The sequence below is a fragment of the Suricata suricatta genome, chromosome 4 (genome assembly GCF_006229205.1).
Source record: "Suricata suricatta isolate VVHF042 chromosome 4, meerkat_22Aug2017_6uvM2_HiC, whole genome shotgun sequence".
Lineage (NCBI taxonomy): Eukaryota > Metazoa > Chordata > Mammalia > Carnivora > Herpestidae > Suricata > Suricata suricatta.
In genome coordinates this window covers 163,125,608-163,139,699 of record NC_043703.1, presented here as the reverse complement: position 1 = coordinate 163,139,699, position 14,092 = coordinate 163,125,608, and positions in this window count along the sequence as shown.

The following is a 14,092-nucleotide window of genomic DNA, read 5'->3' as shown; positions in this document are numbered from 1 at the left end:
TAGAGCAGCCCCCGCCCTCCTTCGGAGCCACGGACTGTGCGCACGGTCATGGCCGGGCTTGCGTGCACCAGTCCGTGTCTCCGCCATGAGAAATTCGGGGGGGGGGGCAAACCTCAGGGGCCCAGCTGTCCCCACTCTCTTCCTGGTGACTGGGGGAGGGGCGGGTGTCTAGTTTTGTGACACCCGGATTGCTAAGCCTTAAAACTGCCTTGCAGAGTCTGCCCTCTTTTAGTAGGGGGACCACCATTCCGGAGGGCGGCCCCCCGTGACAGGTTTTCTGCCAGACTAGCCCCGAAAGGAGGTTGAATCCCCGCAAGCCTGTGGGTGAACTGCAGGGTGAGGGTGTGGCGCCTGCTTCTGACTCTGTCTCCCCCTCTGCCCCTCCCCCGCTCACACTCTATCTCTCAAAATCTAAACAATAAAAGAAAACACCAAATGAATATAAAGAAGGAAAATTCAGTTTTGTGGCCATAAGCCCAGCAACCTGAGACGAACCGGAGGTTGGTAACGTGGCTTTACCTACAGGGACCGGGAGAACACGGTGCTCTCCGGTCTCCCCGCTCAGCCTGTTTCGTTAGCTGTAAAATGGAGCTTTGCTACTTCACAGCACGTACGTAAAACTAGAGCGTGCCTTTTTTCTTTTTTAAAGAAGTGCCCAGTGCCCAGGAGTTTAAGTAACCGCTTCATTAAACTGCACGCGTCAGTCCTTCGGGGTCCGCTGCCACGGCTGGTGACCGAGGAGTTACCGCAGCTGGACGTGCTGGTGGCGGCTGTTCTGGGTCCCAGTGAGTGGCCGTGACTTGCTATGTTCAGTCTCACTCTGGGAAACAACGGTAAACTTCCCGGAAAGCTTCCAGACAGGTTTCTTTGAAACAATTCTGAATCTGGTGGCTTTTCTATGATGCCCAGCGGCAGAGTAGACATTAAAACAGCCAAAACAGCCGCCTCCACGAGGACACGTAGCATTTTCTGAGAACAATTGCTTTGAAACCGGAATGTGCCAAGGAACACACAAAATTTTTTTTTACATTTATTTTTTTTGAGAGACAGCAGAAGGGGAGGGGCAGAGAGCAAAGGAGACAGAATCAAAGCAGGCTCCAGGCTCTGAGAGGTCCGCACAGAGCCCAACATGGGGCTCGAACTCAGAAACCACGAGATCATGACCTGAGCTGAAGTCGGACGCTTAACTGACTGCCACCCAGGAACCTCTTTGCTGGAGGATTTTGAAGCAGATCTTAGGCGTTGTGTTACAGGACGCCTTCAGCCAGGATACGTACCCAAATCCATTGTCAGAATAAACTAAGAGCCAGTTAAGTTCATAAAACTGTCATAAGACATTAAACTCAGTTTTAAAAAACTAAGCCAATCATACGGTTTTCACTAAAAGCAGTATTTATTGTGCTCCATTTAAAATTTCTGTTTTCGGGGCGCCTGGGTGGCTCCGTTGGTTGAGTGTCTGGCTTCAGCTCAGGTCATGATCTCATGGTTCAGGGGTTCGAACCCCGCATCAGGCTCTGAGCCTGTCTTCAGATTCTGTGTCTCCCTCTCTCTCTCTCTCTGACCCTCCCCTGCTCAAGCGCTCCCTCTCTCTCTGTCTCTCATAAATAAAAACATTAAAATTTTTTAAATTTCTGTTTTTAGGGTCACCTGGGGGGCTCAGTCAGTTAAGCATCCGACTTTGGCTCAGGTCATGATCTCAAGGTTCATAGGTTCGAGCCCCATGTCGGGCTCTGTGCTCTCAGCTCGGAGCTTGGAGCTGCTTCAGATTCTGTGTCTCCCTCTCCCGCTGCCCCTCCCCCGCTCACACTCTGCCTCTCAAGAATAAACAAACATTAAAATTTGTTTTTCGAGCAACCTAACTTGCTCTGTTAGTACTACTGTGCATTCTGTATCATGTCGCTGATGACATGTGTATTGGAGAGAACATGCTTAGAAATCCTACTTGGGGCACACAACAACGTAGTTTGGGGACTAGTGTGCTAAACACCACGATTTTCCTTAGTGAACTTGCTGTTGAAAGAAAAGTGACACAGTTGATTGGAACAACACAGGGGTTAGGGGCACTGACCGCTACGTAGTTGAAAATTCGCTCCTCCCAAAGTTCAACACCTATTCGCCTCCTGTTGACTAGACGCCTACTGTCGCAAAAATACTTGATGAACATGTTTTATATGTCATATATATATGTACATCTATTTCCTTACAATAAAGTCAGGAGAAGAAAAATGTTAAGAATGAGGGGAAGTACAGTGTTACACTGTATAAAAAGCCCTCCTAGAAGTTGACCACCAAGCTCAGATCACAGGGTTCAAGGGTCAATGTACAGAATATTCTTGAAAGATTAGATCTTAAACCTGTAAGAATGGATGTATATGTATCACTTGTTATAGAAAGTGACTTTGTAAATCTTCCTTTTCCCTTCAAGTTAGTCCCCGGTTCCTACCATATGGTAAAAGAACGGATAAAGGACTACCAAGTTGCAAAAATCCCGGGTCAAACATTTTGAACTTCTTGAGGACAGAGACCCATGATTTTAGATCTCTAGTACGACACTTGACACTGATAAAAATGTATGACAGTACAATACAACCACGTCTAATGAAAATAGAGACACTTCGGTACAGAGATAGTTCTGGTTACAGAGATTGCTCTTAGGCTGCACAAGTGGTTGGTGCAACAGCGGGTGAAAGATTCTAAGGGAGTTTAGTCTGATGTCTCTTTGGCTGTTACATTGTACCTTAGAATTCTATACAGATAAAATCGAGTTCCTGGTTTGTAGCGATGTGTTTAAATTCCATCTAGCGCTACGGTCTTCTCTCAAACACCCTGCCCGCCTTCCTGAAACGGGCAAAGCGCTGCTCAATCTGTAGCCATTACCCGGCTGAGCCCGCCGTGGCCCATGGACAGTTGCCACTCCGCTAATTTTATTCATGACCATGCCTGTTGGGCACGTGGCAAGCCTGGACTGTGGACGCGGAAAAGTGAGGCCCGGATGCAGCGCTGACTGCTGCGCGGGGTTTAATCCGCCTGCACCCACGTCCGTTAGGGACGTGGCCGGGCGGGAGCCGGGGCCTTCCGGGAGCTGCCTCGCTTCTCTGACTCGAGTTCTGTGTGTAAAGCGAAGGCCGCCCGGCCAGCCGAGTCTCCCGGTTCCTCCAGTGCTGAGGGTCCCTGTCGGCGCCCGCCAGGGAGGTGGGTGTCCTTTGTAGAGTGGCACTTACTCAAAACCTAACGTTTGCTGAAAGAATACATTAGCTGTCTTGTCCTTGGAAACAGATCGGTTATATTACTTTTGAAAGGAGTGGGAATCCGTGAATCAAGGAGGATTTATTATCTGCAGGGTACGGGGAGGCCGGGTGGCGAAGAGTCGCGTCTACTACTCTGAAATCCCCGAGCTGAACAAAGGAGGCCGTTCTACATCTTTCTCTTTCTTTCCCCCAGTCAGCTGCTTTTCCCATGTCACGCGTGTGGCTTTCCGAAAGTCTTTTATCCTCCCTGGGCCTCGGTGCCCTCCTGGTGACGTGACGGGGTTGTGTAAGATCCGGCCTCAAAATCCCCGACTGCTTTTAAGCGATGACGTGTTCTGTGAGGTGGCAGGGGGTCCCCTGCCCGGAGCCGCGGGGGTCTCACATCAAGGGCTCCCAGCGCAGGCCCAGGGATGAGATTGCTGTGTGTGGCGGTGGGGGCGCATTTCAGGCAAGTTGTTACTTCTGAAAAGGCTTTGAGCCGACACGTGCCTCCCTTAGATCCGGGTGTTTTCCTGGTCTGTATTTAGAGGGTGGCAGACATTGCCGGCTTTGCTGTAATTAGGATTATTGCCTTCGCAACCGATTCAGCCCTGGATCGATGCGGGAGAGGACCTAATGAAGAGGAGGCTGTTAGGTCGGGCAGAGGCCCGCTCGTGAGGCCGGCGCCACGCCGGATCCTCCGGGAGACCCAGGGCACGGAACCCGAAGAAAGGTGCAGCCTCTGCCCAGAAGGTGGTTGGTGCCCAGGGGCTGAGGCAGACACACACGATGGTCATGAACCAAGGTGGCCTTGACTTTGCAGTTACTGACGCGCTGTAGGTAAGAAGCCTTGCCTTCCTGGTGGCTCGAGGAGTCTGTCCCTTTGGCTTTTGTTTACCCAGGGCAGGTGCACAGGGGCAGCTTGGAGGGACCACGAAAAGACTGGGGACCCCAGCCCGGGAGGCCCCTGTGTGGGGTTAGCAGCTTTGACAGTGGCCCTGCTGTCCATGTTCAGGCGTTCCCCGGCCTCCCCCTCACCAGCCCTGTGGTCGATGGGCTCTGAGGCCCTCCCCACGCCCTGCTCCTAGGACCCCACTGCTGCGGGAGGCCTACCGTCCATCAGGTCTTCCCCTCCTCCAGGCAGGGAGCAGGGATGCATCTGTGGGCCTGCGCTAGGGTAGGAGTGTGCGGCCCCCGGGGCACCCAAGGAGAGTAGGCGGGAAGTGAGAATTCGGGGCACCCACCTCATGATGCGTGAGGGTCCCCGAGCGTAGGCGCTCTGTTAACTCAACGCCCCACAGCGACCCTGTGAGGGAGGCGGGGCTTCTCGGAGTCGGGTCCCTGGACCTGCAGCCCCAGCGTCCACTGGGAACCGGAGAGAAAAGAAAGTGCCAGGGTGTGCCCACCGGCCTGCTGACGCAGAGGGTCTGGGGTGGAGCCCTGTGTCTGTGTTTTCTGGGTGTTCTGGTGCAGGCTCATGTTTGAGACCTGGCGACCTCGGGCACTCTGATGACCTTGGACGCTGTGGTGCGGTTAGAGGTTCTGGCGTGCCATGGCATCCTGCGGATGACATCCGTTGTGCTGGCCGGCGACACTGAGGCCAGAGCTGGATGTCCCTGCTGGGCAGGTGCTGTGTGTACCGGCTCCCTGTGGTGCCCGCCTTCCCTGACCGTCTGGGGTCTGTGCCCACTGGTGACCAGGGTACCTGACCGTACACAAGCCCGTGGGGAGGAGACTTCCAGGGAACTCTGGGAAACAGAGCCTTCAGGCACGGGGAGGGGCGGGGGGTGAGGTGAACGGCCTCATGGACAGAGTGTCCAGGGCTCTGGCTCCCCGGTGGGGGGACCTCCGGGCGGGGGGACTGTCCAGAGACAGCCGGCCCGGCCTGGCATGCAGATGAGAAACGTGAATGCGCCCCGGGAGCTGTGCCTGACCCGCCCTGACCCACTGCAAGGGGCCGGGCGTCTAGAGGGCTCGGCCTTCACCCGGGCAAGCCTGTGCCCAGGGCCGCGGCTTCCGCTTTCAAGAGGAACCTGAGGGTGTGACGGCCGACAGAGATGTGCCTCGTGATGTCTCATGGCTTGTTGGCACTTATTGGCCAGGCAGGTGTAAACACGAGTCCTAGCCGAGACGCGGTTCTAATTTACCATCTCCTTGAAGCAGGTAAGTTCACCTGCTCTGTAACCCAGAGTACCTTGCAGGCTTCTGCACTTTTTAAAAAGAGCCCTTAACACTTCAGGACACAAAACAAAAGGTGAGTGTCCCAGGTCGGTGGTGAGGCCGGGGGGGGGGGGGGGGGGGGGGGGGGGGGGGGGGGGGGGGGGGGTGCCTGGGACAGGTGCGCTGGAAGCCTGAGCTCGGCCAGGGGTGCTGTTCTCCGCCCCGTCTCCTGGGCTCCGGCCCAGTGCTAGTGCCCCTCTGGGAGGGCGAGTGGTGGGGACTGAACCAGGGGCTGACCCAGGGGTCCTGGGGGGGCACCTGGATGCCGCACCTTCACCTCAGACGGCGTGGAGTGCAGGCTGGGTACCAGGATGTGGTACCCAGTCACCGAAGTCTGTGGTCTCGGGGCTCCTGTCCGGCCATGCGGGAGTGGCCAGGGCGTCTTTGGGGGCCTGTCTCTTCCTTGCGGTGGGGACCACCCCTTCCCCCCAGACGCCGGCTCTCCACGCCCCAACCCCACCGTGTGGCAGTCCGTGCAGAATGCTGCCGTCACCCCGGCGGGGGGCGCGGGCGGGCGAAGCGGAGTCGCGGCTGTTAGTTTGGGTTTCATTTGGGTGAGTTGTTCCGACACCGGCCACCACGCGGATGAGCCTTGAGGACATTTGCTCCGTGAAGTGCGCCAGCGGCACAGAGGCCAACACTGGTAGGTTCCCGTTACGTGAGACCCGCGGAATGGTCAAAGGCATGGGAGATCCAATAGTGGTGGCCAGGGGCTGAGGTGAGGGTGTGACGGGGACGAAGCAGTAATGGGGACGGAGGTCCGGTTTCACGAGAAGGAAAGAATCGTGGAGGGGGATGGGACGCGCCACACGACATTATGATGCGTTTAATGCCACCGACCTGTGGACTGGAACGTGGTGAGGATGGTAAATTGTATGTTGTGCGTTTTTTCACAACAACACAAAAACTTAAAACAATTTTTTTTAACATTTATTTATTTTTGAGAGACAGAGAGACAGAGCACAAGTGGGGGGAGGGAGAGAGAGAGGGAGACACAGAATCAGAAGCAGGCTCCAGGCTCCGAGCTGTCAGCACAGAGCCTGACATGGGGCTCGAACCCACGAACCACGAGATAATGACCTGAGCCGAAGTCAGATGCCCAACCGACTGAGTCCCCCAGGCGCCCCTGTACTGGTTGACTTTTGACTCTTGACCCAGCTTTGCATCCCTGCAATACTCCACTTGGTCGTAGTTTATAAATCTTTATTACATATCGCTGAATCCTATTTGCCAACATTTTGTTAAAGATTTTTGCATCTATATTCATGAGGGTTATTGGTCTATAGTTTTTGGGTTTTTTTTGTTGTGTTGTTACTGTCTCTGTCTGGGTTGGGTATCAGGGTAACACCAATTTCTTAAAATGAATTGATAAATGCCTCTCCTGTTTTCTGGAAGAGGTATGTAAAATTGGTGTTAATTTTTCTTTAAAAGTTTGGTAGAATTCTCATATGAAATCACCTGGCCTGGAGTTTCCATTCCGGGGAATTATAAGTTGCAGAGTCAGGCGCCTCCATTGTTATGGCTGCTACACCCTCCACTTCATGCTGGGTCCATTGTGGTAGGTCCGTTTCCCCAGGAACTGGCCCGTTTGGTGCAGGTTGTGAGATTTACTTATGCTGTTAATCGGTCTTCATAAAGAATCCATTCTTTTTCATGGATTTTGTGATGTGCATGGAATTTGACAGTTTTTACAAAATTTGCAATCTCTTAAGATTTCTCTCTTTAGGATAAATAAAAATGCACCTTTGAATGTAGCTTTAAAATATTTTTTAATGTTTATTTATTTATGAGAGAGAGAGACTAACAGAGCATGAGTGGGGGAGGGTCAGAGAAAGAAGAAGACACAGAATCCAAAGCAGGCTCCATCCAGGCTCTGAGCTGTCAGCACAGAGCCTGACACGGGGCTCGAACCCATGAACCGTGAGATCATGACCTGAGCTGACGTCACACGGTTACCCGACTGAGTCCTCCAGGCGCCCCGTGTGTCACTCTTAAAGAAGCCCCCTCCCCTCCTCCAAGAGTCAGGCTGCGCAGCCCCCCGGCACAGAGAGAGTCTGGGGCACACACCACCTTCACGCGAAGCCTCAGCGAGCGCGGGGAGTCTGGGGTCTCACCGCAGGCCAGGTGTCTCAAGTAGATGAGTAGCAGGTTAATGCTGGGAAGTGAAGCCCACGGGAGAGGAGGCGTGCCTGTGTGCGGATTTCTGTCCGATGCGACGCCAGGTGATAATGGCCGCTCCCTGCTTTCCTGAATTCCCACTGTACGCCCGCTAATTTTTTCAGACAGAGAAGAACAGAACAGACACAGAAGAGACGGGGTAGGGTGACCGGGGTGAAGAGCCGGAAGGTCCGTGGCCTGCCTGGAGCCCTGACATCTGGAAGCTTCCAGTGTTCCCACACCCTCCGCGCGCCCTCCTGCAGGGCCACTGATGTATTTCAAACAGGAAGCTCTGTGCAGATAACACTGCAGCCTCGGGCCTGATTTGCTGGGCAGCCTGACAGCCCAGGCCCCGCTTGCCTGGCCGAGGGGCTCGGCGGCCTCTGTAAATAGCAGCCATGAGGCTCCCGGGCGCAGTGTCCTCGTGGGTCCCCGACAGTCAGGACACCCCCCTCGCCTAGTGTGCGCTGCAGGTAAGGACGTTCTGCCGGGGACGTGGAGGTCTTGGAGGGTGGGCAGGGGCTGGTCAAGGCCGCCAGGGACGGGAGAACTGAGGGGAATGAATCTGTTCTCAGGTCCCCACATAGGATGGGGGTGTCACATGAATCAGGCACTAGAATTCCACGGGTTTTGTGAATTCAGCAGTTCCCGGGGAGACTCCCGGGGAAGACGGACCAGGACCTCGGGCTGCCAGACGGCTGGGCGAGGGCTTCTCCGCTCTGCACTTGTCCCGGGAGGTGGGGAAGGGACTTCCCGAATCCACAGTGGCCGTGTAGAAAGTGCCTGCTGGTGGCTCTTGAACAGCCAGTGCGGGTTCCCATCTGGGCCTCCGCCCAGCAGCATCTCTACCCGTGGCCGGTGGCTCTGTTCTGGGCTCAGTAATGGGAATCTCAGATGTGGGCAAACATAGGACTGGAGGTCACTTTCGAGTGCAGACAGGGCCACCTGGTACGGAGTGGGGGCACCTGGATGAGACATCGTGTGATGGGTGCCTTCCTGGCCAGCTGGCCTGGACTTCGTGGAGGCCGGAGTTAGGGGGGACTTAGGAACTTGGCAGGCAAAGCTGGAAAGCTGCCCCAGGTGTGCACCAGCACTTCTGATGTGCTGGGGGGCCCCGTCCCGGGGGCAGGGCTGCGCCCCAACCTCTCCCAGCTGGTCCGGTCTCCCGAAACTCGAGAAGTCTGTGAGTGAGAACACGAGGCCAGGTGTGTGCCGCTCGGGCGGGCCCTGGGGAAGACCCCGTGGGGCTGGGGGCCCCGGTGCTCCTCCGTGTGGTGCTCTGTCCCAAAATGCTGGGCCTTGCTGTGAATATTCAATGAAAATGTACAGTTGTAAGTTTGGCAGATTAAACCCCATTTTTCTCAGCATCTACCTCATTCTTATAAGGAATTTCTACCAAGAATTCCAAACTGAATCTCCCCCTGGAAGCCTGGCTTCCTTCACTGGAGGGGGTGGGGGCCTCGCGGCCTCTGGCTGGGAGATAAGGATGTCATTCCTACAGAGGGCCAGGAGCTTGAGTTGATGAACAGAATTCCTCTCCTGCAGGGCAGGGCAGGGCCGCACTCTGGGGAAGGGGCTCCCAGCCAGGGCCGCCTGGGGACGCACGAGCAGGCGAGGGTGTCAGGGAGGGGGTCCGGCTTCCGCGGGTTCCTGGCGCTCCCCCCGCAGGGCACCTCCTTGCCTGGAGCTGGGGACCGCGCTTGCTCGAAGCCGCGTGTGCGGCCAGTGGGTCGAGCTGAGCAGCTGGCTGTCCCCCAACACAACCCTTTCTGGCAGGAGAGGAAATTCCCATGTCAGCTTTTGACCCCAAGACATTAAAAAAATCTGACCCCTGTTTGCTTCCACAAATGCCAAAAGCAAATATCCACAGGCTTGAGCATGAAAGTGGGTGGAATGCACGCTTATCATGACTTTTTAAAAATAATTTTAATGTTTGTATATTATTTGTGAGAGAGAGAGAACAGGTGGGGGAGGGGCAGAGAGAGGGGGAGACACAGAATCGGAAGCAGCTCCAGGCTCCGAGCTGTCAGCACAGAGCTCAATGCGGGGCTCAGATCCATGAACCTTGAGATCGTGACCCGATGTCAACGCCTAACTGAGCCCCCAGGCGCCCCATGACTTTTTTAGAGAGAGAGAGAGGGTGTGTGCATGTGCACGCAGGGAGGGGCAGAGGGAGCGAGAAAGAGAACCCCAAGCAGGTTCCGCACTCAGCACAGAGCCTGATTCAGGGCTCGTTCCCACGACCCTGGATCATGACCTGAGCGGAAATCAAGAGGCAGACGCTCAACCAACTGAGCCGACCGGCAGCTCCTATCATGGCTTTAAAAAAAATTGAGACATTGGTGACATACAGCATTATATCACCCAATAGTGTTAGGGACGTGCTGGAAAGAGCAGCGGCCGCGCTCCCGCGGGGAGGACCGTGCTCCCGCGGGGAGGACCGCGCTGCCGTAACGGCTCTGGCGGCTCCTTTGTTCGGAAACTGCTAGGAGTCCCAGGACCCTGACGGCCGAGCGGGAGACGATTGTGAGGCTGTGTCCGCCCGTCCCCGCCTCTGGCCGTGTGTCGAGGGGCTGGCCCTGGGAGTCACGTGTGGACGTTGGGCGTGAAGAACCCTCAGGGAACGGCAGGAGCAGAAGCAGCAGGGCATTAAATTCTGTGTCGTGGCTGTGACCTTCTGCCCATTCGTTTGTTCATTCATTCATTCATTCATTCATTGCAAATTCGCCGGGGTGCGTGGGCGCTTTGCCAGAGCGGGCACACCTGACCGCATTCCCGACCGCGTGTGGGCTCAGGGACCCACAGCCCCACCAGCCAGGGCACTGGAAAGGGCAGAGCTCAGCCCTGCGGGCCGGGGGCAAACGCGCACGTCTCTTCCCTCTTACAGCTGCTCACTTGTGTGAGCTCCGCCAGCCTCTGGGTCGGCCCGGGGGCCTCCAGTGGCCTGGCCTGGTCTCCCCTCCAGTGAGCAGCCGGGTCCTCCCGTGGTTTGGAGGTTAAATAAGGTCCGTGGGCCTGTGTTTGGGAGTAAATAGCGACTCTTCTCTCTGTCAAACACAGACGAGAGCACGGCAAACGCCCACAGCCTCACGATGCAAGGGGGCGGGCAGCCGCTGGGAGCCGAGCGGTGAGGTCGGTGCGTCAGGAGGCCCCGGGTTCCGATCCCACCGTCCCTGCCCACGAGGGGTGACGCTGGCGGCTGACTTCGCTGCCCCGTCTGTGGTCCCCTGACCAGTGGGAGCAGTGTGCTGACCTCCGTGGGCCTTCTGTCCCACCGAGGGGACAGTCACCCTCACCCTGCCCCCTGCGGTCTGTCCCACGTTCCCGCGGAGGGGGCTGCGCCTCCCCACAGGGCTCACCATGCCCCTCTCACGGAGGAAGTGGCAGCAGCGTGGGCGTGCAGGTGGCACAGACGCCCCGGCCGGAGACCCTGGCTTCCCGTCTGGGGCCGGGCAGGCCGTGTCACCCCCGCAGCATTCAGCCGTCTTCCGTGGGGGCCCTTGCGGGCTGCTGGTGCTCCAAGGCTCCTCCTCATGGGGACCTCAGGGGCCCTGAGTCCTTTCTAAGGTGAGGGCACAGGTTGACAACAGGGCCGTGACGTGGCCAGGACACTGGTCCAGGTGCTGGCCCACCGCCAGGTGGGCGGCTGTCCCCAAACACGGTGCCGCGTGAACATAACCGTCTGGGGGGGGTGTCTGGGTGCAGCCACCAAGCCTCCCCCACCGGCACCTGGGGGAGAGCAGCACGGCCAGCTGTGGGCTCCAGAACCTTCCAGTCACCCCCCCCCCCGCCGGACACGGATCTCAGTGACAGAGTTAGAGAATCAGTGAGTTGCCGCTGCACGTGGTAGTGTGCCAGAGCCTGGGCAGAAGGCTGTGTCACCGTGGAGGCTCGGGGGACTATGGGCCATGTGCAGCCCGAGCCGAGCCAACGGGACATGGTGCCACCTGAGAACGCAGGTGTGTGGTGAGGCCATTCAGGAGCCCACGGGGGACACGTTCACAGCCCGCGAGTGCGGCTCCTCAGGGGTGCGGGGTGGCCCTGGGCCTGGGGACGGGGGCCACTGTGCAGGGGGCGCCGTGCTTTCCAGGTGACCGCGCCCCTGTCTCCGTGGGCACCGAGAATCCGCGCAGAGAAGCAGACGCGGCAGTCCCGTCAGGATGGCGTCGCAGGGTGGCCGGGCAGGGGAGGCGCAGGCGGGCCCAGGGGGGACGGGCCCCACCCCTGCCCCGGTTTCTGAGTTCCCGTCACTGTGTCCTCCTCGTCCCACAGGGGTCAGCGTGTCTCGAGCACCGGCAATGAGGAGGGATCTAGTGCTGCTCGGCCTGGCCTTCCTGGGGCTGCTCCCGCTCGGCCACCCGCAGCCGGCGGCCGAGGACGCCTGCTCCCTGCACATCCTCGTCCCGGGCCTCAAAGGTAACCGTGGGCGACCGTGGGGGCCCGGGGCCTCCCTGCGCGGCTGGGTGTCGGCTCAGGGTCTGACCGTCGTGCCTCAGCGTCCCCATCTGCAAAATTAAGGGTTGGACTATGTAACGTGCACACTCTTTGGCCCAGAGATTCTGTGATTCCAAAGCGAGCCCCCCGGTTTGCACCTCGCCCACGGGGGCTGATGCGTGTTCCACGCCCATGTTTTAAATGTGTATTTTTAGAGAGAGAGGTAGAGAGAGAGAGAGAGACCGAAACAGAGCACGAGCAGGGGAGGGGCAGAGGGAGAGGGAGACCCAGAATCCGAAGCAGCTCCAGGCTCCGAGCTGTCCGCACAGCGCCCGACGCGGGGCTCAGACTCATGGACCCTGAGATCATGACCTGAGCCGAAGTCAGACGCTCAACCACATGAGCCCCCCAGGCGCCCCCTCATCTGGTCCATTTTGCAGATAAGGACATTCAAGGCTCAGGGACGGGTAGCAATTTGCCGAACACATTGGTTCACACGGCTTCTGACGGCGGTGCTCCGACTCTGGGTCCTGAGCGCTCTAAATTCCTACTTTAACAAACAAACAAGCACAGTCCTTAAAACTCTTCTCTTGTTGGTTTGCGCATCACCTGCCCCCCCGTAGAGCTTGCTCCCGGAGCCGCAGATCCGCTGTGGGGCGGCACCGGCCCAGGGAAGGAAGCAGCCCAGACCGGAGTCTTTACTCAGAAGAGCCCCTGCTTTCCCAGGAGCACAGGCAAGAGCCTGCCGAGTGGGCTCAACCCCGCATTCCAGGGCCCCAGTCAAGATGAAAACGGGGCCTCTTATCCAAAAGTTATAAAAAGACTTCAAAGCAGGGACAGGGCCCGTGCCCCTTGCAGGGCGGGCGAGCTGGGGCCTCCTGCTCTGGGAGCAAGAAGCAGGGGTGCGAGGGGCCGGCCCGGGACTCACAGGCTGCCATGCGGGCCCCAGATTCCATTCTGCTCCCTTCCTGCTCGGACAGTGTGGAGCCCGGGCCCCAGAGCCTGGTCTCTGCCGGCTCTCCCCACGGAGAAGGTTGGAGGAAACGGACTCACATTTAGGGACTGTGGACCCGGGACCAGGACAACCACCACCCAAGACAGAGCCAGGCTCCTCCTGAGACCTGAGGGCTGGGCGGGTCAGGCTCCAGCTGAGGGCGGACCAGGGAGTGGCCCTGGGAGCAGGACAGGGTGGGCGCTCCTGGCAGGACTGTGATGCCGAGCTCCCAAGGGCCTGTCCTCCGGCAGGTGAAGGAGACCCGTCTCTGTGCTGGAGTCCGGGGGACCAGCCTGCCCCCCGACAGGGGCGCTTGCAGTAGACAGACTCCTCCCCACACTCCCTGAAGTCCTTAAGGTCTCGATGTCCTGTTTTTATCTCCAGCTTCACCGAGGTCTAACTGGCAGGTTGTATGTGTTCAAGGTGACGACTGAACACACGGAAACCTCGTGAAGGGACGTCACGGCCACGGTCGCTAGCCCATCCGATACCCCACACCGCCCACACGGTCCCCGTTCTGTGTGAGGGGGCGGGGCCAGGACTGAGGGTCCTGTTCTGACCCAGGAACAAGGGGGCAGCACGGCCCTGAGCTTGCTGATTCGACGCAGAGCCCCTTACTCAGTGCCCGGATTTTACTGCTCTGGGGTTTAGCCTGGGCAGCAGGGGAGGGGAGAGGAGAGAAATCTATACGGAAAAAAAAGTTTGGAGCTTCCAAGCAAGGACGAGGCGCAAGTTCAGGCCGCGGCAGACTTTGTCTCCTGCAGCAGGAAGACTGGCTTCCAACAGGGCCCTTCCTCCTCCATCCGCGGCGGAGAGGCCCGGCCGTCTGCGCCCCTGTGCGTGGCCCGACGGGCGGCTTGGCCGGAAGTGGCCCCGGCTGCTGGCCGCGGAACGCTGCCCCGCTGGTCGGATCCGGTGGGGACTCCGAGTACTGACCCCAAGCAAAGTCCGTGGCGGCAGAGAGGGCCGAGCCGAGGGTGGACGCACCGGCGCCTCCGTCCCGAGGATGCTCAGTGCTGGGGGGACATGGTGGCCTCATCACACGCATGTGACTGGGCCC